Source organism: Amblyomma maculatum, chromosome 5, assembly GCF_055883805.1.
Source record: "Amblyomma maculatum isolate TAMU_Amacu chromosome 5, ASM5588380v1, whole genome shotgun sequence".
NCBI lineage: Eukaryota > Metazoa > Arthropoda > Arachnida > Ixodida > Ixodidae > Amblyomma > Amblyomma maculatum.
In genome coordinates this window covers 145,118,809-145,141,654 of record NC_139348.1, presented here as the reverse complement: position 1 = coordinate 145,141,654, position 22,846 = coordinate 145,118,809, and the positions used below count along the sequence as shown (strand labels likewise).

The 22,846-nt window shown below is 46.0% G+C and overlaps 1 protein-coding gene and 1 long non-coding RNA gene across 3 annotated transcripts in view; one reads left to right on the top strand and one right to left on the bottom strand.

Annotated features, from left to right (window-relative positions):
* The window catches only part of LOC146189850 (uncharacterized), a 387,936-nt gene that overhangs the window by 197,764 nt on the left and 167,326 nt on the right, over nt 1-22,846 (top strand). The window lies entirely within an intron of this gene.
* Nucleotides 16,693-22,846, bottom strand: part of LOC146189851 (uncharacterized) — a 42,666-nt gene continuing 36,512 nt past the window's right edge. For both annotated transcript variants that reach the window (XR_014707692.1, XR_014707691.1), the window contains exon 3: nt 16,693-16,959. This is a non-coding gene — a long non-coding RNA (uncharacterized LOC146189851). The remainder of the gene's footprint in view (nt 16,960-22,846) is intronic.

The window sequence follows — 22,846 nt, the reverse complement described above, 5'->3', positions numbered from 1 at the left end:
CGTCGCATTTTCTGCGCATATCCCTCCATTAGGCTATATGCGCTGACTATAAAGGCCACGGTCACAAATGCAGAGCTTAGCAGTACGCTAGCAGTGGAGTGTGAGTGTGAAACACTGCCCTTTCTCGAGCTGTCCCTGCCGGATCGGAGCAGGTCGGCTCACCATCCAGGCCAGCAAGGTAGCCCTGAAGCACCTTGTAGTGGGCGTACCACTGAGGACCCACCAGTGAGAAAGCATTCTGCTGCCTTTTATGGGACCCCGCCACTTTTAAAGCTGTCATAAGACTTCTCGCCTGGGGGCCTCCAACCTCGAGTTGAAAAAAAAAAATTATTTCAGTTTAGTTCCCCCTAAGCTACCATTTACCAACACACCTTACCATAGAGAAAGCCCCCACCTGCCACTCACCCGTCCATTTTCTAGATGCTATCCCTGCCAGATACCCATCCACCTACTCTTCAGCCAGTGCCACCCACCCACTGGAACCGGTGCAGCAGCGCAACGGAAACAAGTACGCAGGACCAACGTGATTGACGGGGCAGAGTTTACGCTGGCTTGTTTTTCCCGTGTCGAGCAGATTCATACCGTTCGAGCGGGTGGCGTGATCCTGTCCATCAGTCACCGCGTCGCACTCAGTGCTTCCGCTCCACTCTCCCGATCCTGTCGAGCAATCACAGTGTGACGCGCAGTACTCCGGTCTCTCCCGCGTCTCGACTCTGATCGACGACTATAGTGTCCCTCTAGCCACCGGTCACCCTCAACCATGCCTTCCTCTTTTCTATCCTTTCCTGTCTAGAATGAAGGCGGATGGGAGAACTGCCCTATATTCCATTTGCCTCTCTCCCCTCAAACTTCCACGCGGCCTGGTAATAGTAACGGATTAGAAGTGGAGGTGAAATAAAGTCACGTGCACAATGAGATGATGAATGTAAGAGCGAAACATGCAAGCGCTGCCCGCTCAGATTGCCGTGTCACATATTTTATGTGATTGCCCGTCCACTTTTAACACAATGTATAATGCCCCGTTCTCCAGACTTGTTTTTAATCCCCCACAGTATTTTAATATGTAAGTTTAACTAAGAAAACTATTAGCAAGTAATTGGGACGTAATTCGTCAAGGTCCTGGAAATGGCGTTGAAGGCTAGAAATTAGAATCACACGTAACTTAAGAGCGAAAAGGGCTAATTGCGTTTCGAAGGACAGACCCTCGGGAACTCGTGTTTCGAAGGATGAAAAAACGACTGGAGTAAAGAAAAATCATTATGTGCGGATAGATAAAATGTTCCATACTTTTGCATACACGCTGGTTATTGAGATGGGCGGTAGTTAGGGGGTAATTCTTTATCTGATTTAAAGACTGCTGTAACCTTCCCCATGTATCTTCCAGTATGCTGCCTTTGGACAGTGATTGTGCAAACATGAAAAAAATATAATTTGGCGGTGATTTCATCGGTACTTGCACGAGACGGTGATATAAGGGATTTCTGTGCAGAAAATGTAACTGAAGCCAGAAAAGAACAATGGTAAGTAGTTGTTATGATGGGGGCGTATCGGTTAGGTTTCTGACACATAGTGATCAGACCGACCAGAATTCGCTGTAGAACACGTCTGCACATTCAGCGTTGCTTGCCTCCTCATAAATTGTGTCGGTAAGGGTGATGATGGGAGTCTGATGTGGGTTGCGTACTTACCAAAGCTTCCTCGGGATACTTATTAAGATCTTCGGCATGTCAGTTGAAAAGAAACGTGCGTCTGACACCAGGAATGGACTGTAAATAGATATTCTCGGCCGTCTAGTACTTGTTCCATGCGCATGCGCTCTGGTTTAGTTGTGCTGCCCAGATAAAATAGCTTTTTGTTTTTTTTTTCATTCAAACTATTTTTTTTTGTACTGGAGAGCAACGGAATAAACTTTGTCGTTAATTGCGTAATTTTAGCTTTGAAAAGCAAGCCAGTTATTCTCAATGAATCGGTTTTAGATACCTGTTTAAAAAGTTGAGAAAAATCATCTAATTCATTATTAATTTCAATATAATTGCCTTTGTCATGAAAGCGAATCCTCTAAAGGTATGTTTGAAAGTATTCTTAGGTCAAGGTGAAAGTCGCATGTAGAACTTCATAGATCTCTAATGTAACGGTAATAAGTAAGATGTGGTAAGCGGTAATAAGTAAGATGTGGTAAGATTGTTTGGTTAGCACCACGCGGGTTTTAATCGCTTTTCAAAAGCAGGTAGAGTTAAAGAAAGCAAAATTATTTACGACACGTAATTAAAGCGTGGTGTCTCATTTCAAGACGCAAGCGTTAAGCGGAGTATGAACACATTTATAATGAAGAAGCTTTTTTCTCGTATCAATGCTTAAAGCAGACTCGTACATTTGATCTGAGTGCCACAGGCGGCGACTGTCAGCTCAACTCCAAGTCCTGAATCAATCGTAGCTCTGGAAATCCAGACAAGGACCTTATGAAGAGCTGCTGCCAAACAGCTCTAGTTGCGTTGCTATTGTGGTTGCTTCTCCAGAGCTGAGATATCGTTGGCGAAGTCAGTAGCAAATAAGAAAAAACGGAAAAATAGAGCCATCTAATAATACAGGTGATGGTAGAGGACCCGAATGGAAGGTATGTCAGTCAAGCCAGATAGAATTCTATTCCCTACTGACGTCGTCACAGGGCGATGCGTGTCGTGGAAGCCTAAGCCTGCTACTTTACGCTTTAAACGCACAAACAGTGCCTCCGGTATCTGCAAACAGTGGCCTGCTGGCCTCCTAGAAGCCAAAGCATACTGGCCCATGCCATTGGCAATGAGCTTTTCTCTCGTGCCGTGCCGTTCGTAGGCGGAGATTCCGAAGTGATCTCTTATTTAGAGACCCGGCAGCTCGGGCTCCGAACTTTCTTATTTGCAGGAATTCTCCGTCTTGTTCTTCGCAGTGGAGAAAAGGAGGAGGTTAGGTCTATTTTTCTGTTTATTGCTCATTTCTTTCCGCTATTCGTTTCTTCTTACGGCGTGAAGATTACACCAATCACAAATAAGCGATCGACTAATGAATCCATCCAGTGAGAGCGAGTGAATCAGAAAATTAATGAGGAAGCGAGGGATTGAAAAAGGGAAGGAGGGGGGAATAAGAATGGGAAAGGAAGGAGTACTACGTTGGAATCGTTCGGGTATCGAACCTGCCATATCGTGCTAGTCGTGATATTTTCCATAATCGATGGTCTGCACTGCACAGACGTCTGATAAAGGATCCACTTGGAAGTACAAGTCACGTATGCTTCGTGCTGTTTTGTTAATACAAAATTCCCTAGCTCGCTGCCTGGGTGGACCTGTCCGCAAAGAACTAGTGAATGGGGAGGGGAGCGGGAGGAGGAGGAGGGGGAGGGGGGCTCTAAGTGGCATACTACCTTTGATCATGAGTTCCTGGTCGGTAAGACTCTTTGGGTAAAGGAAGTGAAGTGTGATGAAGCTGTTGGCAACATTACTTCCTGTAAGGTGGGAAATAAGTGTAATTTCTGAAGCGAAGGTTGTGATGATTCAAGTGGTGACTACGCTCCTGGTTAAGCTTCTGGCACAGATGTTATCCTTCATCTGGGGCCTCAGCCCTAACACGGATCGGTTGAAGGATATGCGTGCTCTAGATAATGTATCATCTGCGGTCATGTGACAGTGGGTTGGGTGCGGGCGCACTAAGTAGAAGTAGATGGAAAGGGGAATGGCGAACAACGTTATCACTTCTACCAGAAGGCGGTTGAGAAGGTTGGGCAATTTTACTAATCAGGGGATGCTCCTCGCCGACAGTTAGCACGAGGCTGGATTAACTGAGAGCTCGAACGTAGATAGCACGTTAACGCTGCAACGAAAGGACATGCTGAAGGGGGAGGGAGATTCTCTCGGGGGATCCTAATTCCTCCCAGGAAAAACCATTTCGGCACTAACCTCCTGCCATTTCGCCGCTTTTACCGGGGGAGAAAAGCCCGAGCTTAACGCGCCTCGGCTCGCGAAAGGCGCTGACTCTCACTGTTGTCTTAGCGAGTGTCCCGGCAGTGCAGCATCGCCAAACGCGATCGAAAGTGTCTCTGAGCCTGCCTGTTCTCTTCCAGCCGGTCTAGAGTCGCGGTGTGACGCTACGGTGGTGCTTCCTTCTAGGCCTTGTTTCCTCTTTTTCCCGGTCATCGCGACGTGTTGCACGGCCCCTCCCCCTCTTTTCTCCTAACTCTTTCTCTTTCCCTCCTCCCGCCTCGCCTCTAATCATGTGTCGCGTCGTGCACTTACTGCTGTTCCCGAAGCTGCTGCTGTTGTTGTTGTTTTCCTATAGAGTCTCCAGCAGTACGAGCGGTACGTGTCTAGACGAAGCCTTTCTGTCGACGCTACACAGACGCGTTGATCCCCGGTTTCGATGGCTGCTGGAGTCTGGATTTGTTACTGGCAGCAGCACTATAAGGCCGCCGACACTGTACTTAACTCGACCCACTGACTTCAATGCGTCCTGAAAGAGAGGATTCCGGACTATTTTGGTCAGAGTCACTGGTGGCGTCTGCTACTTTCGACCTGTTATTCGTCCTTGCCTTTGGCTCTCGTTCGCGACAGCTTTTGGCTCTGAAGGTCGGCAGTGAGAGTGCAAAGTTGCATCGTTAGGATCAAACGCATTGCTACTGGTGCAGTATCGTTACGCCGAAATGTAGCTGGAATCTGCTTCGCTGGTTGCGAGGTCCTGTCCAACTCCTTAAAGTCAGAGTTGTCCATTACGACTCCTCTTGTCAGATACTTTTTCATTGCCCTCTCAGTCATCATCATTATCATCATCACTTCGTCGTCGTTATCAGCATGACTAAAGCATCTGCTTTGCAAAGGCCACTCCCACTTCTCCAATTTATAGGTCTTTTGACAGATACGTCAACCTAATCCCCCAAGTTTTCTTACCTCATCCGCCAAATCAACTTTCCGCCGTCCCCTGCTACACTTGTCTTCTATTGGGATTCAGTCTGTTGCCCCTAACGATCTCCGGTGGGTGTCTTGTGTTCTCATCACTCGCCCTGTCATGCCCATTTAGTTTTCTTGACGTCGCGAAGATTTCATTACCTTGTGTCTGGTCCTTGAACTACTCTGCTCACCACCCGTTACATAACCGTTTGCCTTAGCCTCCACGCTTCTGCTACATTGATGAGTGACAGGAAGACGTTTTGTAGGCTTTCCTCTTGGGGGAGAGTAGTAACCTGTCATTCATGATCTCAGAGTGTACCCGACTAATAATGATAATAATAATAATAATAATAATAATAATAATAATAATAATAATAATAATAATAATAATAATAATAATAATAATAATAATAATAATAATAATAATAATAATAATAATAATAATAATAATAAGTTCACAGGGAGGGAAAGGCGCAGTATCTGTCACACTTGTTTCTCTGGACAAGTGTGACAGATACCCTCCCCATTTTTATTCTTTCAATCATTACATTTCTGTGGTATGGATCTGCGGTCACTTGCTGCTCCACGTAAGCGTACTCTCTTACTACCTCCAGCATCTCGCAGCGTATGGCAACTACCGCCCCTTATGCGGCCTCTGAAAAGTACTTCTTTACTTTTTTTCTTTTTGTTTTGCGCGGAGCCCCGCCGGGGTGGTGCAGTGGTTACGGCGCTCGACTTGAACACTGCGGCCAAGGATGCAGGATTGAATCCTGGCCTCGACGGTCGTTTTTCGATAGAGGCGAAAAGCAAGGCACCCGTGTGCTGTTCGATGTCAGTGCACGTAAAGAGCCCCAGGTGGCCGAAATTTTCGGAGCCCTCCACTACGGCGTCTCTCGTAGCCTGAGTCGCTTTGGAACGTTAAACCCCACAAAACCAAACCAACTAATATTTTGCGCAGATTTATTTTTGATCCACCGCTGATTTCTTCTGAACAAATCATTGCTTATCATTTGCCGTTCATTCCCCGGGCTACTTATCGAGGAATTATCAACAGCTAATCGCAGGTTACTTACGCACGCTTCATTAACTCCTATCCTCCAATTCGACAATACAGGTATCTGAATGTGGCCTGTAAACACGCGTTGAATAGCGTTGTAGAGATAGGAAAGGCACTCTTTCTTATTGGGAATTTATTACTTTCTTTTTGTTTTTAGAACAATGGTGGCCGTGCGGCATCTACAGACTTTTGAGTGTACCTATTCTACATCAAGATTCGATATTGCCTGCTTGATTGCTGGGTTTTCGAATGAGTGAAATGCTTTCCTGTAGTACGCGGAGCAATGTATCCGTGCAGAATTTTTAACCAATATTTAAAAAAATGGCGCAGTGCTCTAGTCCTATGAAACCAACTGAGGGTTGTGCGGGGTCGCACAGCATAGTGTGAAGTACAGGGGTGGCCAAAGTTCCCAGGCCGCAGGGTCTGCTTCTAAACAGTATAGTCAGGCAGCTATGACAGCCCCAAATCTCAAAATACAAGTGAAGGGTAGAAGAAGCATTATTCTAACCTCTGATATCAATTATAGCTTTAATGGGATCTCACGTGTCAGAATATGCTGATCAGAAGCAACACCTGCGGCCTGGGAACTTTTGATCCCCCCTGTAGATTTTTCGTTCTGCAAGCTTAATTAACTAGTATGGGGTAGTTACCTAAATTTTACTTATTCGCTTGAGAAACAGGGTGTTTGTGCGAAATCGTAGATCGCCTTTAAAAACATCTCGCTGCGATGTTTGCACCGAGCGGCCACTTACGCAACCTAATTCAGTGTACTTTGAGGAATTATGCCACGTGACCGGCTGCTGACATCTCTCTCTCTCTCTCTCTCTCTCTCTCTCTCTCTCTCTCTCTCTCTCTCTCTCTCTCTCTCTCTCTCAGTGTACAAGCAAAGCGCCATCGGAGAAAATTCCCTAGCAAAGAGTCGATTTTGTTCTCAAAGATGCGTAGTGAGATGTTGAGACAGCACCATTATGGCGTGAAAGCTTGGTTGTATGAATGTCACTTAAACGGGGGAAAAAAACTGCTCTATATGAACAGCATCCTGGTGCAAGCATTTCTGTTACCGGTTTTTCAGGACGGTCTTGCGACTCTTATATTGACAGTTTCCAGAAGGCACTAAAAAAAGGTTAGCTGATGAGTGTTTAATAAATAAAATTCAGAGAACCAAGAATACTGCGGAATACATCCTTCATTTGGCATCAATCGTCGGAGACACCATCTTCAAAACCTTGGTTAAATGTAGGCGCCGGTTATGTTCGTCGCATTTCCCCGTTACCTGATAGATTCTGTAAATAGGGTCTATTTCCGAGTAACCTTTACTAAAGCCTTCTTGTTTCTTCAATAGATTAAAGTCTGATGTTGTCCTGATTTATTTTGCGTTTTTCTTAGTAAATACTTTATTGACAACGACCTGTAAGCTGATCGATCCGTTACTTTTGATGTCCTTAGACGTGACCTTTTTTGTGGATTAGATTGCTGTCCGCGTTCCCGAGCTTAACCATGTATTGGCGGATGCCTTATATAGCTCAATATAAACGTAACCTGTTGCTATTTCAGCAAACGTGGTCCGAAAATCTTCAGAGTCGTCAATCGGGACTGTGGCGTCATCACACAAGAGACCGGCCAGCAGCCAGCGAAAAATCAGAAAAGGCCACTCGGCCCTCGTGATGTCACAGGTCAAAAATAGATCAATGATATTTTCTTTCACGTCAAATGTATCAGGAAGCTCCTTATAACCAGAATAAAGTGTAGAGGAGACGGAAAAGAGTTGGTGAATTTAACTAAATATGGTGGGAATCGAACCAGGGCCTTCGGAATGCGAGACGGGGAAACTACCCAAAGGTTTCGAAGCCTTTATATATTTTTTTAACATCAATGTAACAAAAAAAGGTCATCTGCACATGAGTTTTAGAGAGCCTTTAGTAAATCGTATTGGAATTAACCCTAATGGACGCCATCGTACTAATGGGGCGATCAGGTATTTCGGCAGCCCATGCAGCACCAAAATATTCTGATGACGTAGACATGAATAACCCAACCCATAGACCACTGTTGTTTCATCGGCTCATCCGTGCCCAAGAAACTGAACCAAACTCTTCAGCCAAATGAATAACTTCGTCCGCACTAAAGCTCCTCAGCTCAGAATATTGCTAGGTCATCTGCATATTCCAGCACCCTCAGCTCACTACATTGTATATGAAAAGCTCCAAGCCAACTACTCAGCAGAATGCTTATGCATGGGACTCTAAGTAAAAATGCAAAATAAAGCAAGGATAATGGACGCCCTTTCTTTACAGATGAAATGATAGGCAAAGGCTTTGAAAGACAACCGTTTAAAATCAAGCGGGAAGAGGAGTCATTGTAGTTAGCCGTTGACCCTTTCTAAAAGCGAAAAGAGGGAACTGTGAAAAATACGACCAGGTGCCTTTGGAAGGTTATTTTGATGCATTGCGAGTTCCTTCTGAGACTTGCCAACTTACTACTACTAGGACAATGTGCAAGTTAGCTCAGATGGATTAACACCTCAAGTTCCAGTAACAGGTGACGTAGCAAAGCGCAGCCCTAACGAAAAAACCCTGAGTCACAATAACCTCATATAGATTTCTCATACTAAACTCATATAAATCTCATACAATACCATATATTTCTCATACGTTGAATGATATCTGTATGAGATGGTGTGAAATTTGTACGAGTTTAGTGTGAGAAATTTGTATGAGGTTATTGTAAGTCGTAGGATTTTTTCACTAGGGAGCCTATTCAGTAGGACCTTTGCAAACATTTTGCAGTAATTATTTGATAGTAATATGATCTATATACTCTTCTACATGGCACATTTTTCATTTATCATTGCTTCGAAGCACCGAAGGCCCTTTGGCACAGGCTGAGTAATAGGGCACCTAGGGAAAGCGCGGTGCAGTCAGCAGTTATAGTCGGCAATTATAATAAACAACCAAAAATATAGACCGAAAACACGATGAGTCATTCCTGCCTTCGCTTTCACAGTGTCAAGTACAATCTGTAACTTTTTTAATAATTATTATCCATTCACTTCTAGAACACCTTGGACACTCACTCACTCACTCACTCACTCACTCACTCACTCACTCACTCACTCACTCACTCACTCACTCACTCACTCACTCACTCACTCACTCACTCACTCACTCACTCACTCACTCACTCACTCACTCACTCACTCACTCACTCACTCACTCACTCACTCACTCACTCACTCACTGCACTGTGCCGCGCCGGAGATGAGAACGAGTCGTAATTGGAATAATGAGATTCCCTGATTTCTTTTGATCGTATACGCGGCCCTCCTTTCTTTCCTTCTTCTATTACTCCTTCTTGCATTCATTGCTTCCTTCATTGCTCTCTCTTTCTTTCTTATTTTTTTCTGAATTTATTTATTTAACCGTTAATGCGACCGAACGAGCTCTATTTATTTACTTCCGCCAAGGATCTTCAACTAGAATTTCAAGCGAGTACACCCGCACGCGTCTGTTCACGTGAAGCCCGCAGAAATAATGGTATTTACTTTTATGATGTTTGCTTGGCGCGTTAGTGGAAAAAGAGAAGCGGAAATGAAGTCGGAAGGAACTCGAAACGCGGTGGGAGACACGTATCGCCGAAGCCAGCTAACAAGGGGTCTGTTCTGGTAGCACAGCTGTGAATCAAAAATGAACGAAAGCGTAGCAAGGAGCGGCAAGTGAGATTCAGAAACGTGGTTAGGAAGCTTATAGGTTAGCGTCTTCGTAACTGGCGCACGACAGAGCTAATTAGCGATCGAGAGAGGTATCTGCCCTCGAATGAACGTGACTTGGTTCATGACGATAATTTTTCTTTTTATAATTAAATCTTTAGTTGACGTTTCCATTGTTTGATTCGCTTTTCGGTGCTTGCGAACGCCGGAACGAATATCTCACGATAAAATCTGTTTTGAATTCTGGTTTCGATTACGTATATAGGCCATAAACGATGTGGACAAAACGAGCGTTACTTAGCAAACGCAGTGAGGAAAACCTCGTAGGCAGGTTTGTGAAGAAGTGAATAGCCTTAAGATGTGAGAAGATATTTCTTGCGATGAGCTCAGGATAGAGCTCTGCCATGTTCCCTACCACGGCTTTCGCGTGTAGGAAGCCGAAAACAAGACGCGTCGGTGCTTTGACGCGGTTCCGCCCACGTCAGATCGCAAGCCATTCCTATGGCTCTCACGTCCTCGGGCTTAGTATCAAAATTGCCTTGCAGCGACAGACTGATTGTCGGTGAATAAGTTATCAAAAAGGCGACAGAGCTCCGTCTGCGACTGAATTATTTAGTCGGCGTGCAGAGCAAGGCAGTAGAAGGTGGGCTCGAGATGATAAAGGCCCGAGGGCCTAACGCACCCGTGGCCAGGATGTGACAGCTTTAGATTTTGAAAATACCAGCACGAGCTATAATTGGGAGCAATTTAGTTTAGCTAGTGATACCTCATGAGACCAGCGGTTGATGATGGACGGCTGATACTGGTGGATGCAGTGCTGGATTTGTGTACTTTAGTAGGGGGGGGGGGGGGATTCTTTATTGAGTTTTCTCGATGCACTCTTTCCTCAGTGTGATTCGGCTCTCTGGAGTGTTCTGCCAAGTTCAGTCTTCCTCTTAGGCCAGCTAGTTTAGCTTTTGAGCTCACTCATTTTACACATTTTTTCTCAATGTTTTATACTCTTTGGCGAACTCCTTACTTTCGTTTTGTGTTCACCGTGCCGGTCCGTTCGTTGGGCCCGCAACAAGAGTAGGCCGGCGCTAAGGACGCAATAGGGCTGCATCAGCCTACGCTTCCAGCTTAGGCCCCGGTGTCGTTCGACGCTGTTACCTTGTTTGCGACGGTCCTTCCCCTTTGAGCTAACGGCGGCGGAGTGCTACTGCTCTGCCGGGAGCAGAAAAGCTAGCATTGGCTCCAGCGCCTACGCCTTTTTCGCCGTCCCGCTCCCTCAACCCTGTAGACATCGGAATCCTCTCGAGACTCACCCCAGCGCTGCTGGCACTAACGAGTTTAGGGAGGCGCAGAGATGCGGCCGAAGTCGTCGCCCGGTTCCCAGTGGGTCCATGATGGCGCGGTTGGTACGTTGCTCGCTTGCCGATGCGTGTCCCGCTGTAAGGTAGCATTGTAACTGCGCAAAGCGAGTTGTCTGAGCGCAGGCAGGCTGTCGCCCTGCCACCACAGCACCTCTGTTTACCAAGAAACGCCGCATTGTGGTGGCGTTCGCCGCCGGCTAGAGGGACACGTTACGCAGTTGGCGCTGCCTCGTCACTCCTGTCAGAGTGTTCATTGGTTGCTAGCGCGGTGTTGATTCCCCAGAGGGTCAAGCGCGGCACTAGCCTTAGGGGTGACAGAAAAAAAAAAAGTCAAAGTGGTGGTACCGCTACTCTTGCTATAGTGTGGCAATTCTCGACAGGACTGGCATGACCAAGGGCGGGACAGAAGCCTCGTCCGACTGTCAAACGTCTTGACAGGGTTTCAAGGTAGTTAACATGAGGCTGAATGACTTGATGTATCTTGTTAACAAGCAGGCACACATGGTGAAGTTGTCTCCGTAGCTATATATGCAGCTACGCATTCTGTGGATACCAACCAAGCTTTACGAGATGATTGCTCGCGCTTGAAGGAACGTTTCGTTGGTTTCCTTCGGTGGCAAGCCTAAAAGAAACTGGCTTTTCAAGCCTGTGCATCGTGGTTACGACGGGTTTCTTCAACTTTGCGAAAAGAAATGACTAACCGACGCCGCTATACCAAGCGCGAACCGCTCCATTACATTTCATGCAAATAAATGAAGTTGTCTGCTCATCTGACACTCCACTTTTTGAAAAGATGATTTTTTAATGAAATTCCGGTTCAGAAGTTTGGTCGTTGTTTATAGGCAGTGGTTGTTCGTTTTTATAGGAGGCCCTGTAATTGTTGCAATCGGAAGACGTAATTCCCTAAATATTCCTTGCAGCGCTTCCTTCAGCGATGAAGTTTGCTCCCTTGGTTGGAATTCTGTTCTATTATAGTGGCACTTGTACAATGGTTAGAGAAAGACAGTTGTTAAGGTTCAAGCTGTTAACCGGGCGGAAGAACCGGTCTGCAACCCTCACTGAAGCGCAACAGGGTACGAAGGGCACGTAGGCAAATTAGGGAAGACACTTATGTATAGAACGGCAATATCGCGCTGACACGGCTACCCCAAGAAAGGAAACATGTGCTCAATGGACCTTAGGGGCCGTACATGTTGGCTCTCGGTGAAATCAGAGTCGGGCTGTCAAGTCGAAGGCCTTTCTTGCCTCATAAGTGGCGTGTATAGAAAATGTCCACCGAACTGATTATATAATAAGAACAATAAAAAAGTGGTTATGTGGGAATCGAACTCGTGTCACCAGCGTGCTAGACGCGGCATGCTGCCATTCTGCTAGGATGCTTTTTTCTTTCTTCATTTCCTGCTGCCAATAAAGGTCACAGTGTAGTAACGGAAAGGCTTCGCTATGTTCTATTCAAACCTTTTAGGTTAGCCAGATCGGCAAAAACTGGACTCTATTCAGGTATTTCAATTTGTGCATTATAGCTTGCTTGAGGTAAGTAACAGTTCTAAGGAAATACTCCTTCGTTCAGTGAGAACACTCGTCAACGTGTCTCACACCTCCTCCACGACGCTTCGACGTTTTTAGCTGAATAAAGGCGCATCTAGTAACTGATAAGTTGTCTTGAAAACGCAGCTGATGGTTAAACCGCATGACGCAGTTAAACCAGAGCTGGGGCGAAGCCCCATGTACAAACGTAAGCATCAACAGCAGCAGCAACAATCCACCAAACCACAAAACGCAGGCACAAATGCTTTCGCATTATCGCACGTAGGAAGACCTAAGTCACCCCCCCCCCCCCCTCCCTTTCGAATTTTTAAGACTTCATCGCCATCAGCGGACGGGGATATTTGTGGTCCAATGCACCGCGTTTTCGGCACCGGTGGCCGGATCCCAATGGAGCCTTAGCGAAAAAACGTCAGTTTGGTTTTCGAAGTGAGCTTACGTTAAGTGCTTACAATTATTTAGATCAGTGCTCCGTTACGCTGTCCCTCATAGTCCATATGTCGGCTGTGGACGTTGGATTCTACCCATCAATGCCAGTAGCGCTTTTATTATTTCTTTTGAATGATACTAAACGCTGCACGCACGCACGCACACACACGCACGCACACGCGCGTGCGCGCGCACATAGAGTGCGCACAGTGTGTGCATTTGTGCGCGCGTGTGTGTGTGTGTGTGTGTGTGTGTGTGTGTGTGTGTGTGTGTGTGTGTGTGTGTGTGTGTGTGTGTGCATATATATATATATATATATATATATATATATATATATATATATATATATATATATATATATATATATATATATATATATCGCAGTGTGTGTGCATTTCTGCGTAGTGTGTGTGTGTGTGTGTGCGTGCGCAGCGTTTAGTATATATATTCACAGTGCGCGCAGAGGTCCAATTGCAGGGATCTGCCTCCTATCGCTGTGCGGTGACCGACCGCTATGCGCAAGGCAATCGTTTGCTAGCTTTTCTTTTCTCTCTGCTAATCAGATTTGCTCACCACTGTGCGTCACATAGCCGATGGTTTCCGAAACCGTTGCGACAGCATTCAGGTCGCACAGCCGTTATTCGCTTCCAAACCGCCCTTGTAGGTAAACACAGCCTTGATTAGATTTCCCTCGATATCACTGCGCGTGCGAGCTTAGCATAAAGAAAAAAATATCCAGGGAGAGGCGTGCAGCCAGTGACCCGACCTGGGCATTCGAAATGAAGAAACGTATTGGTAAACACGAGGATCCGGCTCTTTATATAGAGTTGCGCCCATCGCTTATTGGGGTGATATTTTCTAATGCTCTATTCCCTTATGATCCTGTTGAGCCGTGGCGAAAGCAAGAAGTTATGGGCAAGCAAATAGCCAATCTTAGGGGCTATCCGCAGTTCCTTTCTCTTTACGACGCATTCCAATTCCATTGTTGTGCTCCCTTACTTACAGCGTCGAAACGCTACGCAAACGCTGCAGCAAAACGCTACAGCGGCCGGTGTTCATATAGTCATGGACGGTGTAGATTTCATTCTGCGGCCCTAGTTCAAGAAGAAGACTGCTTCGAGCTGGTTGGTTCAGCTTTAGTGATAGATAGGAAACAGCTTCAGTGATAGACAGAGGCGACAGCAGGCAAAAAGGACAGTGACCTTAATGCACTTGAGCATAATTCAAGAGTTAGACTTGGAGAATGCTTGTACCCATTAATAATTAGCCTGTGGGTACCCGGTGGCACTAGTGTTCGAACCCAACATCTCCGCATTTTGCGAGGCGGCTCTCCAACCACCAGGCCACCACTTCGGTCCGCAGTCGTCAGTCGCCTCTTGAGGCATCTCTCCGTTTCTTATCATCTGAAGCTAGCCATCGTCAACCAGAAAAGAACTTGGATTCCTCTAACAACAGATGACTACAACGCTAACATGGGTATATATGTGGAGAACAAAATTGTCTGGCGGTTACAATACCCTGTTGTTCATAAGTCTGAAAGCAGCTTCTCGCGTATTTGAAACATGGGCGATCGCAACTGAACGCTGTCAAACCTAGACAGCGCTTGGCGTCACCGTCGGCGGCGCGTCTGCGCTCCGCTGAATAAACTACTAGAGCGTTCGTCAGTAACCGTATTCCGACACTCTCGCTGTAGCAGCCTCTTCACTTTCCTCGCGGTCTCGAATAAACATCGCTCTGGACGCCTCTTCCGCTGTCCTTCTTACGCATTCGGGCACTCTCTTCGTCCGCTTTTCGCCTCATGCTGCCCCAGTACCCTTCTCCTTCGCTTTCCACCGCTAGGTTTTGCGCTGCAATCTCATAGCCCACTTTCATCCTCCAGTGTGCTCCTTGCTCGCTGCAACGTTCAGCCGCTGAGACCCGCGGCTCCTATTCCACCGAGTCGCGCTCTAACGCAAAAGGCGATGTCGTCCGTCGCGGATTGTGACCACAACGAAATGACAGGGGACCGAAAGTAAAATCAACGAACTTTTACAGGCTACTGCCAGTGCTCTACAAAAGAGAAGCCTGTAGCATTAATAAGAACTTAGGCTAACTGCCAGTGTTCTACAGAGAAGCCTGTAGCATAATTAAGAACTTAGATTAACTGCCAGTGCTCTACAAAAGGGAACCCTGTAGCATTAATAAGAACTTAGACTAGGCAACCCCCTCCCCTACAACCACGTATATTTCGGTCGCGGGGTCCCCGCCAAGTTTTACCTCATTGACGCTGGTCTGTTCGACTCGTAGACAACCTTCGTTCGTAGCCCCACTGAAAAATTGTATGAGGCAATAACCTCAAATTTTCTCACACAATCTCACTCAATTCACATAAGAAATCACATACAAGTCGTATATAATTGCATATAGCCTCGTAGTTCTTCTTGTACCTTATCATAAATTATGTACGATATTTTATGATAATGAAGTGCACCGTGTGGGGGAGTCTATGCGATTACATGAAATTTTATGATGTGATTGCCTGGTAGAACTTTTGATTTTTCAGTAGGGAGTGACAGGCCGGTAGTTAGTGGGTAGAATCTGTTGCTAGTTTGCGATTGCTCAGTCTACGTCACTACGGCCTGTGCTTGCCTGCAAGCAAACAAAAACTTCCGGCGAGCAGGGTTTGAAGCGGCATCGTATTGAAATATTTTTTTCTCAAACGTTTTGCAAGAGCGTGTGAATTAATGGCACATCGCGGTACAACCACGAGTACAGAACGGAACACACACACACACACACACACACACACACACACACACACACACACACACACACACACACACACACACACACACACACACACACACACACACACACACACGCACACGCACACGCACACGCACACGCACACACACACACACACACACACACACACACACACACACAAACAAACAAGCGCGCGCGAAATGAGAATTTACCACAATGGCCATTTGGAACGCGCGGCGGAACTACAGCCGACGCGCTTCCGAGTGAAGAAGCGAACAGTGCGCCATTCATGGTGCTGAGAAGAAGACCCATCGGGGACGTACATTGTGCTCGTGGTTTCCACGCCAGCAAAAGGAGGGAAGCTCACATCGATCGCGTCGCTCTGTGTGGTTTTCTTTTCCTCTCACCATGGTTATGCATTCACAGCAAAGTTAAAAAAAAGAGCCATCACCACCCTTTGTTACATTTTTCTACTATTCTTGGCGCGAAGAAAAAAAAACAAAAAAAGACATTGAAGGTCATGCGACGTTGCTTCAAATCTAATTATGAAGGGGCTAGCGGTTCCAATTCTAACGTCCGAAGCAAAAAACAAAAGAAAAAAAGGAAGACGGAGAACAAATAAGCACAGTTCGCTTCTGGCGAACAAAAGCGAGCTGATTAAAGCAATTAGAAAACAACCTATATCGTCGCTCAATACCAACATCACCACCCTGTCTTTTTTCTCGTCGCCGGCTGAGAGTTAAGTAGCACTTCAATTCCGACGCGAGATGGGCTGTAATTAGCGCGCACACGGCCGGAGAAAGCCGTCAGCGGCGCTGACGAAGAAGCTAGAAAACAGCAGCGCGAATTGTCTATAATATTATTATGGATGGAGTCGTGCAAACACGGCAAAAAATATTAACACGACAAATTAATAGAAAAAGACGACACGTAAATATTTTCTTTTCAAACTTTGGTTTTATTTTCCTTCTCTCGTTTCCTTGTAGTCTTCAAGCGTGCAGCGTGCGCAGAAGTCGCCAACAAGGAAATCTTAATTCATCAGGATGCACAGGATGCAGTAGAGCGTCGAAGCCATATATGCCTTCATTCATTTATCCTCTTCCCTTCCTAATAAGTGGCTCTTGCGGTTCCTTTGCATTGATCTCCTGAGTCTCGCCTGTTGCTTTTGTGCTCACGTGCTGTCTTGAAAGTAGTGTGTTTCTATACTTTGACTTCCTGTTGAAAAAAGAAAAAAAGGTACTGAAATCTGGAGTCGCATTCGTATAAGGCGACTCAGCTCATGGCGTCAGCCCTTACAGTGTCATAGTGTGAGGAAAAGGGGGGGGGGGGGGCGGGGGGCATGGTCAGATTAAAGGAAAAAAATCCCCCCGGTATCCCATTGTCAAAAGTGATATCAATCGAAATTAATACGATGTGACCTATAAAGGCGGAAAGTAGGTTCCAGGGCCTAGAATGACACCACCGCCAATTGTCACTCTATGAAGGCATAATTACGAGCGTATTACCGATTCGGTCTTTGCAAAGCAAGATATCAAGGTTTCGAAATGGCCAGTGGAAAAACAAGGACAAAAATTTTGCCCTGCGAAGTCGGGCTGAAGGCGAGAAAAAGACGACTGAACCGCACCCTACCACCCTCTAACGCGGCAGATCACTACAGAGGGCGCGGGGAGCAGTCGGTACAGTAAGTTTCGCGACCCAGAGCTCCTATGTTTTGTCTGCTGGCAAAAGAGGAAGATAGTTGTGCTACTGTAAGAACGCTGAAAAAATGGTGCTCGTTGCGTTCGTGAGGTTGTGATTGGCCCTCTCGCTTGTGCGGGGATCGGAAGGGACGTTCGCATAGGCATGAGGAGAAAAGATGGAGTTGTTCAGCCGTTGATATTTAGTTTACAGCTAGAGCTTTTATTCCCCTTTTCCCGAGTTCGGTGCGTCCTTCGTCGGCGAAGAGGAGGAAAGGAAAGAAGAGGTGAGCGCGAGAAGCCAAAGGTCAGAAGAGAACGACTCTGCCGATCAGTCGCCGCCTGCGAAGACGAATTTGTGATTTTCGCCCATACCTTGCGGAACGTGCGAGTGGTCTCCGGGGTATCACTTTCTTTCTCACGATTTAAAAAAAAAAAAAAAACGGTAGCGATACTAAGGCTACTTACGCGGAAGAATGCGAACACATTGCTCTTTGTTTTTGCAGTATAGCTACAAATGTCTCCTCGAGTGGAGACAGCGAGACAATTTTGCTAGTACGGAGCCCTGCTGTCTTATGAATCATCAGGCTGACAACACCCATTGCAGGGCGAAGGCTTCTCCCACATCCCCGTAATTAACCAGATCCTGCGCTGACTGCATCCACTTGATCCTAGTCAACTTCCTGATCTCATCCGCCCACCTAACGTTCGATCATCTTCAGCTACGCTTGACTTCCCTCGGAGCAGAGTCCATTACCCTCAGCGACCATCAGTTATCTTACTTTCGCGTTATGTGCCCTTCCTATGCCAATTTCGTCTTGCTTTCTGCTTGAATGTTGTTAAATCGAGTTTGTTCCTAGGCATACCTGTGCTATAGACAATACCACTTAATAACGTGAGTCTCTAGCTGTATCTCGACGCGCGTGTCAGAATACGGGAGCAATTATTAAAAATGCAGTTATGGTTTTCTTTTAAATTTTTCGGGACGTGGGCTGAGGCAGGAAGGAAAGAAGAGAAACTGACGGTTATGAGGGACTCAATGCGACCCTTATCTAACAATCACATCTTCATTCTTTTAAGAAGTCGTTTTCTCATTATTTTGTTTTCTTTTCTTGTCGTACCGGTACGTCTATAAAAATAGGCTTCATATAACTGCGGGTGTGCTGTTCCGCCGATCTCAAACCGCAAGATAAAGGCGGCGAGGTAGGGTGCGCTCGGAAATGTCCCCTTGAGAGCTCTGCTCCGTTACTCTTTGAAGCGCTGCAACGTTTCGTATCTTGCAAGATGCTACGACAAGAGAAGAACAAAATATAACTCTGCACATGCAAACAAAAAGAAACATACTATAAATACTTGATGTCATAATATGTGTGTTGAGAACAACTTTCATCTATTCTCCGCCATTCACGAAGCATAAGCTTCATGCGTGCGGTGACGAGTAAAATATTTAATATCTAATACTCCATGACGCCAGATGAGTTACCGTGCGGCATGCTGCTTGAGCTCTGCGCCATTTCTCAAAGACAAGGACATACCTTAATCATTCCTTGTATTGAGAAGGATCGCGTTCTCAAGGCTGTCATTATGATCCTCCGCTATGACTTAGTTTGCTCGAAGTTGGCCTGCTAGCTGGGTACGAGGCAACAATGTCATGTTAATAACGCTAAATCGCCCGTACACTGTGCGACACCCTTGCACGTCAAATAAGTGGTCAAAGCGGACCCAGGGCTCGCCACTGTGACCTCATGAGCCTGTCTTTGCTTCCAACGTTCAATGGGTGACCTGGCGTCTATATGCGGTGCACACCACTGCGGCAAAGTTTCCTCTGTCTGCTTTTATCCCACTTCGTTCAAAGCCTTTCGCTCAATGCGTGGCCTGATACCCACCTAAAAACGATAGTTACTACCGAGGTTGGGGGGGGGGGGGCGAGATGTTCATGATGATGATATGGGTAATGACATGAATTGTTTTATTAAAGTGAAACCCTTTAATGGCCCATACTCGCGGCCTGACGCAGTCCGTCCGGCCACTAGAAGGATTACACTCCTTCACGAGACTTCGCGGGATGCCACAAGATTGTGATGTCATCACTTAGCCATAATTCTCCTTGTCTACCGTAAGGAAGGTAGTTAAAATAAATGAACAAATCCTGTCTCCACCCGGAATTGAACCTCTATCCCTTGGATCCCCAGCCGAGCGCTTTAACCAACTGTGCCACGCCCGGGATAGTGGAACGGAGATCATAATTCTTCTCGTCTACCACGAAGATGGCAGTAGCGAAGACAATGACGCTGCTATTAGTAAGAATGACAATGACATTAGAAATGATATTGACGGTGCGTTTAGTTGATAATGATAGACCAAACGTGATGCACCGTGGGCACTAGCAACGCTGAGGCTTTCACATTTCTGCATTGTAAATTCCACAGTGCTCCCGGAATTTTTTTATTTGAAAATGATCGCCACGAAGAATGTTCTTAACATTACCCGGTAGCCCCTAAAATACTGCAATAGCAGCTCAATAGATGTTCGCCTAACACCCCTGACGTCCATATTATAAGTGAGGCGGTCATGCTTGCAGCAATGACAGAAACCGAGAGAACCTTATAGTATTTCGCAGAATGAACGAGCACAGTTGATTGCCTTTGAAAAGACTTTTTTTTTTAGTTTTAAGCCTCCGAATGATCCCCAAGCCAGCCCTGCATACTACGAGGTCGAAGGGGGCTTCCTCAGACAAGCTTTCGTGCACTATAGAAGCCACACGTACCACGCGGAAGCTATGAGGGCTCCTGAGAGCACTTAGGCTAGGGACTTCATCAGTCAAACGTGCTCTAATGATGGTTCCGTATGTGGTCTGGTACGCATGCAGAATGCAATTTTTTTCAGCGTGAATGACACAGTACAAAAGAAGAGGCACGAAGACGCCCTGCGTCTCTCCTCCTTTTTTGCTGTCTAATTCGCTCTGAAATATGCGTGCTATTTAGCAAGACCAATTAGCCCGTTTTTCTGCGTTAGCTGCGACTAATGTCGCTGTCACGTCGTCCTAGCGGCGGACGGAAGCAGTTTCTGGGCTCCCATTACAACATTCCTGCAATCACCTACTTCAAAATATCTGAACAGCCCGCAGCCTCTGAACTCAAATGATTAAAACACCCAATCGGGTGCTTTCGAACTTTTTCTTCAGGGCATGTGAAAACACAGATACAAACCCATGCGTTATCGATGTGTCCCCAAAACAGAGACGCACTGATGCCGCTGCTATTCCTGCGTCGACGAAAAGGTATGGAAGCGTAATTAGCTACTGTCTTTAGTGTCAATCTTCCCGTGTGCTTAGGGGTTTACGGGATACACGCTGCTTTTATTTGTTTTTTCCAGATCTCAGAGTACACCCAAAGCGGTAATTAGGATCCACGCATGCGCGCCAGTGAGATTCTGCCTGAAACTCTCTATTCTCCAAGCGAGGCGCGGAAAATGCGCCTTAAATGAGGAATTAGGTTTAGTCCCCTATAGCGAAACAATGATGCTACAAAAAGGTGAAACGAAAGTAACATTGCTTCTTTTGCAGCATAAAAAATAATCTAACCATGCGCCTGTTGAGAAAATTCACGATACGGTATCGAGTTGTTCCCCTGAGGAGCTTTTCCCCAAAGCGAAAGGAAAAAAGGGAAAAGATAAAAGGGAACAAAGCTGCAAAACAGCTCCCAAACTGTTATAACAGGCATTGAACGAAATACGAACAACGCGGCGGCGCACTGTTGTTGATGCACGAGTGGGGGAAGCTATTGCGACTGGCGAGTTTTGCGAGAAAACAATTGGACCTGGCGTCACGAGCGCTTTTCAGAACACTAGTGAACTTCCTACATATACGCACAAGGTCTGGGAATTCGCTCGAGGCATGACATTATTTACTCCGCGTCCGCCTTTTCGCAGATCCCGGGCGATATGTATGTGCGACGGAAAGTGCTTGCGTGGGGGTGGCAACTCCCGTCTTGTTTTCTTGTTCTCGCGAAATATTTTTCTCACTTGCGCTTCGGTCTTGAATTCTCCCTAAATGTCGCGGCCAGACTCGCTCCAAAGGCAGTGTAATTTCTCACTGTGTAAAGCGATCTGTTCTTTATTTATTTTTTTTTCATCCGCTGGCATAATTTTTGCTCAGATGCAATTGAAAGACCGGCAGCTTTCATTTCAGAGAGAAAGAGAATTTTCGGAGAAAAAGAGCCTCAAGTTCTCTTAACTCTCTTTTTCCTGTAAAATCCTTCGTGAAATTTGAGTCGCATTCCACTATCTGTGTGATAGGGTTTTAAGACATGGAATTGGTTGGAGCTAACATGCCATCGCTTATTGCATACTGACTGCAGCTGAGCACGGATGACATTTCAGTTCTAAGGAAACTGCGCTGTACAGTTTTGCTTAATTTTACATTTTACATACGTCGCAGTAAGCTGCGGCGCTTTAACGTGACGAACAAGATTGATATCATGTGATTACTTGCTGAAGTCAGTTTTCTGCGCCCTTTACTTTTGACTTCGTAGCATAACAATAAGTTTCATGTTATAAAAGAAAGGAGCACACAAGTTACTATGTTTGCCTACATAAATCTAGCACGTTGAGGAGTACTTAATGGGCAGTGTCGTGTATGACTGCGAGTCACGATAACGTGAATTGCAATCTGGTTATAACTTGCGAGCACATTCTGGCGGTTGTCATTCGATAGAATCCCCGATATTTGAAGTGATAAGGTATTGGTGACTCCGAGTAAATATTATTTGTCTACCACTTGCTGACCATGTTAGCAGCATCGCACCTATTGTATGAATGCTTCAGCCGGCGTTAGATCCTTCTGAGTTTTGAACTTCGGTTCAGGCTGCTCAAGGTTCCGCTAAATGGGCCAAGTAGCGGGTTTCGAAAACATACATCGGCATGAGAGATTTTGTTAGCAATCTTATAGACGTCTTCTGCTCAAATATTTACTGGATGATAGACAATTTTCTTTGATGTATATTTGCATGAAGAACATTCGCGCTAACCATGGCAGAAGTAGCGAGGAAAGCACATTTAAAACACCCGTCACCGCATATTAAATGGTACTTACAAGCCATTTTGCCTTTAACTAATGACCTTGAAACTCGGGCCAAGCATTGCTGATGTTCCAGCCGTGCTGTTCGAACCAAGTTTAAGCTAGGCACACGGAAACTCTAGAAACATTAGCGGTGCTTGCAGAGTCTCACATAATCATTACTTTATCCGAGCATGTCGCCGGAAAACTGTTCGTTGCCAGAAGCCTTTTAGTGATGCACTAAAAACCTTTAATGCACAGGCGAGTATCCTATGATACCCGACATATCCGCTTTCGGCCATCTGTACATTTTGCTTTTACATAGCTTTCTTTGCCTCTGCGTCTTTCAATTGGCTTTTGCAGTCGCTTT